We start from the raw sequence: 5533 nt of genomic DNA on the forward strand, positions 1-5533 counted from the left end.
AACTGGATATGGAACAACAGACTAGTTCCAAATAGGAAAGGGAGTATGTCAAGGTTGTGTATTGTCACCCTGCTTATTTAACTTATACACAGAGTACATCATAAGAAATGCTGGGTTGGATGAAGCACAGGCTGGAATCAAGATTGCCGGGAGAAATATCAATAACCTCAGATATGCAGATGACACCACCCTTATGGCAGAAAGTGAAGAACTAAAGAGCCTCTTGATGAAAGTGAGAGGCGAGTGAAAAAGTTGGCTTAAAGCTTAACATTAAAAAAACTAAGATCATGGCATCTGGTCCCATCACTTCATAGCAAATAGATGGGGAAACAGTTATTTTGGGGGGCTCCAAAATCACTGCAGATGGTGACTACAGCCATGAAATGAAAAGATGCTTACTCCTTGGTAGGAAAATTATGACCAACCTAGATAGCATATTAAAAAGTGGAGACATTACTTCGCCAACAAAGGTCCGTCTAGTCAAGACTATGGTTTTTCTAGTAGTCATGTATGGATATGAGAATTGGACTATAAAGAAAGCTGAGCACCGAAGAATTGATGCTTTTGAACTGTGGTGTTAGAGAAGACTCTTGAGAGTCCCTTGGACTGCAAGTAGATCCAACCAGTCCATCCTAAAGGAGATCAACCCTGAATATTGATTGGAAGGACTGGTGTTGAAGCTGAAACTTCAATGCTTTGACCACCTGATGTGAAGAACTGACTCATTTGAAAAGACCTTGATGCTGGGAAAGATTGAGGGCAGGAGGAAAAGGGGACGACAGAGGATGAGATGGTTGGATGGCATCACTGACTGAATGGATATAAGTTTCAGTAAACTCCAGAAGTTGATGATGGACAGGGAGGCCTGGTGAGCTGCTGTCCATGGGGTCGCAGGGGGAAATATATATACATACACCTGGGAAATATATATACATACACACACACATATATAAAAGTAAGAAAGTGGAAAAACATTTTAAAAGTGCCTGTGATACCCTTACAAAGTGACCATCCACAACGAATGAGTGCTTGCTTCTGCTGATTCCAGAACTATCAGGCTGGCTCTCCTGGCCTGAGTTCATATCCCAAGACCCCAGGAAGTGCAGGCCCTGAGCCAGACAAGAGTCAGGAATGAATCGGGGTCGGGTTCCGTCACAGGCTCCCCTGCATGTAACCTGCCATGGCCATTTGGTGTGTGCCCTGCACCCTCGCTGTTTCAATATTTTATGAATGACACTGTCCAAGATGGGCTGGCCCAGGCTGGGAGGCCTGCCGCGCTGACATCCTGATGTGCTCCAGGGAAGAGGCCGTGCCTGCTGAGAAGGTGCAGATGGCACTGGCTAGCCTCCATCAGCACCAGCTCCTTGCCAAGGTAGACAATTGCAGGTTCTGGACCTAATGGAAGTAGGGTGATCAGGGCCTTTTTCTCCCCTTGTGGAACATTTACCTGGTCTCCCACTGGGCTGTCTCCACCTTTGGCTGACAGAGCACTAACCAGAGCCCCTGGGGTCTCCCGGCTTTAGTCACCACCTCCACCTCTCAGCCCAATCTGGACATTTTTACAGAAAAAGCGACCTTTCTACTGGTCTGAAGCCTTTGAAACCACAAGAGCTGTCTCTTGTGATGAAGATGACACTGGGGAAAGAGTGTCACTCAGAGCTTTCCCCCTTCCTGAATGTCCTGGGTCTGCTTCTAGAGCAGAGATGCCCATCAGGAAAAAGATCCTGTCACTGGAGCACACGTGGCCTGGCATCCACAGGCAATCTACAGCATGATCCAGACCATGTTTCTAAATGGAGCATTCCCATCCTTGGGGGGACAGGACTACCCACCAAAGGAGGGGAGAAATAGAGAAATCATCCATTTTTCCTGTCTCAAGATATAGAAAATGAATCATACTTTACTGATACTGATGTACACAGCAACTATGTTTGTTGCTGTTGTTCAGTCATTAAGTCATGTCCAGCTCTTTGTGACCCCATAGACCGCAGCACTCCAGGGTTCCCTGTCCTTTACCATCACCCAGAGTTTGCTAAACCTCATGTCCATTGAGTCAGTGATGACATCCAACCATCTCACCTTCTGCCACCCTCTTCTCCTTTTGTCTTCAATCTTTCCCAGCATCAGGGTCTTTTCCAATGAGTCAGCTCTTCACAGGCACGGTGGCTTCGAAGGTGCACAGGTGTGGATGAGAGGAGCTACCCCAGGCCTGAGGTTGGGGGATGGCGGCTGAGAGGAGCTACCCACATCAGAGGTAAGGAGTGGCAGCTGCGCTTTGCTGGAGCAGCCGTGAAGGGATACCCCACATCCAAGGTAAGAGAAACCCAAGTAAGAAGGTAGGCAGTGAGAGAGGGTATCAGCGGGCAGACAGACTGAAACCACAATCACAGAAAACAGGCCAATCTGATCACATGGACCACAGCCTTGTCTAACTCAGTGAAACTAAGCCATGTCGCGTGGGGCCACCCAAGATGGACTGGTCCAGGTGGAGAGGTCTGACAGAATGTGGTCCACTGGAGAAGGAAATGGCAAACCACTTCAGTATTCTTGCCTTGAGAACCCCATGAACAGTATGAAAAGGCAAAAAGATAGAACACTGAAAGATTAACTCCCCAGGTCGGTAGGGGCCCAATATGCTACTGGAGATCAGTGGAGAAATAACTCCAGAAAGAATGAAGGGATGGAGCCAAAGCAAAAACAACACCCAGTTGTGGATGGGACAGTGATAGAAGCAAGGTTCGATGCTGTAAGAGCAATATTGCATAGGAACCTGGAATGTTAGGTTCATGAATCAAGGCAAATTGGAGTGGTCAAACAGGAGATGGCAAGAGCGAACATCGACATTCTAGGAATCAGCAAACTAAAATGGACTGGAATAGGTGAATTTAACTCAGATGATCATTATATCTACTACTGTGGGCAGGAATCCCTTAGAAGAAATGGAGTAGCCATCATGGTCAACAAAAGAGTCCAAAATGCAGTACTTGGATGCAATCTCAAAAATGACAGAATGATCTCAGTTCATTTCTAAGGCAAACCATTCAATATAATGGTAATTCAAATCTATGCCCCGACCAGTAATGCTGAAGAAGCTGAAGGTGAACAGTTCTATGAAGACCTACAAGACCTTCTAGAACTAACACCCAAAAGAGATGTCCTTTTCATTATAGATGTCCAAGAGATTGGAATGCAAAAGTAGGAAGTCAAGAAACACCTGGAGTAACAGGCAAATTTGTCCTTGGAATACACAATGAAGCAGGGCAAAGGCTAATAGAGTTTTGCCAAGAGAACGCACTGGTCATAGCAAACACCCTCTTCCAACAACACAAGAGAAGACTCCACACATGGACATCACCAGATGGTCTACATCGAAATCAGATTGGTTATATTCCTTGCAGCCAAAGATGGAGAAGCTCTATACAGTCAGCAAAAACAAGACCAGGAGCTGACTGTGGCTCAGATCATACCTTATTGCCAAATTCAGACTGAAATTGAAGAAAGTGGAGAAAACCACTAGACCATTCAGGTAGACCTAAATCAAATCCCTTATGATTATACCTTGGAAGTGAGAAATAGATTTAAGGGACTAGATCTGCTAGATAGAGTGCCTGATGAACTATGGACTGAGGTTCATGACATTGTACAGGAGACAGGGATCAAGACCATCCCCAAGAAAAAGAAATGCAAAAAAGCAAAATGGCTGTGTGAGGAGGCCTTATAAAGAGCTGTGAAAATAAGGGAAGTGAAAAGCAAAGGAGAAAAGGAAAGATATACCCATTTGAATCAACAGTTCCAAAGAATAGCAAGAAAAGATAAGAAAGCCTTCCTCAGCAATCAGTGCAAAGAAATAGAGGAAAACAATAGAATGGGAATGATTAGAGATCTCTTCAAGAAAATTAAAGATACCAAGGGAACATTTCATGCAAAGATGGGCTCAATAAAGGACAAAAATGGTATGGACCTAACAGAAGCAGAAGATATTAAGAAGAGGTGGCAAGAATACACAGAAGAACTGTATAGAAAAGATCTTCATGACCCAGATAATCACGATGGTGTGATCACTCACCTAGAGCCAGACATCCTGGAATGTGAAGTCAAGTGGGCCTTAGAAAGCATCACTACAAACAAAGCTAGTGGAGGTGATGGAATTCAGTGGAGCTATTTCAAATCCTGAAAGATGATGCTGTGAAAGTGCTGCACTCATTATGCCAGCAAATTTGGAAAACTCAGCAGTGGCCACAGGACTGGAAAAGGTCAGTCTTCATTCCAATCCCAAAGAAGGGGAATGCCAAAGAATGCTCAAACTACTGCACAATTGCACTCATCTCACACACTAGAAAAGTAATGCTCAAAATTCTCCAAGCCAGGCTGCAACAGTACGTGAACCATGAATTTCCAGATGTTCAAGCTGGTTTTAGAAAAGGCAGAGGAACCAGAGATCAAATTGCCACCATCTGCTGGATCATCAAAAAACCAAGTTCAGTTCAGTTGCTCAGTTGTGTCCGACTCTTTGTGACCCCATGAATCGCAGCATGCCAGGCCTCCCTGTCCATCACCAACTCCCGGAGTTCACTCACACTCATGTCCATTGAGTCAGTGATGCCATCCAGCCATCTCATCCTCTGTCGTCCCCTTCTCCTACTGCCCCCAATCCCTCCCAGCATCAGAGTCTTTTCCAATGAGTCAACTCTTCACATGAGGTGGTCAAAGTACTGGAGTTTCAGCTTTAGCATCATTCCTTCCAAAGAAATCCCAGGGCTGATCTCCTTCAGAATGGACTGGCTGGACCTCCTTGCAGTCCAAGGGACTCTCAAGAGTCTTCTTCAACACCACAGTTCAAAAGCATCAATTCTTTGGCGCTCAGAGAGTTCCAGAAAAACACTTATTTCTGCTTTATTGACTATGCCAACGCCGTTGACTGTGTAGATCACAATAAACTGTGGAAAATTCCAAAAGAGATGGGAATACCAGACCACCTACCTGCCTCTTGAGAAACCTGTATGCAGATCAGGAAGCAACAGATAAAACTGGACATGGAACAACGGACTGGTTCCAAATAGGAAACAGTACATCAAGGCTGTATATTGTCACCCTGCTTATTTAACTTAAATGCAGAGTACATCATGAGAAATGCTGGGCTGGAGGAAGCACAAGCTGGAATCAAGATTGCTGGGAGGAATATCAATAACCTCAGATATGCAGATGACCCCATCCTTATGGCAGAAAGTGAAGAACTAAAGAGGCTCTTGATGAAAGTGAAAGAGGAGAGTGAAAAAGTTGCCTTATAGCTCAACATCCAGAAAATGAAGATCATGGCATCCGGTCCCATCACTTCATGGCAAATAGATGGGGAAACAGTGGCTGACTTTATTTTGGGGGGCTCCAAAATCACTGCAGATGGTGATTGCAGTCATGAAATTAAAAGACGCTTACTCCTTGGAAAGAAACTTATGACCAACCTAGATAGCATATTCAAAAACAGAGACATTACTTTGCCAACAAAGGTCCATCTAGTCAAGGCTATGGTTTATCC

The sequence above is a fragment of the Bison bison genome, unplaced genomic scaffold (genome assembly GCF_000754665.1).
Source record: "Bison bison bison isolate TAMUID 2011002044 unplaced genomic scaffold, Bison_UMD1.0 scf7180017864099, whole genome shotgun sequence".
Lineage (NCBI taxonomy): Eukaryota > Metazoa > Chordata > Mammalia > Artiodactyla > Bovidae > Bison > Bison bison.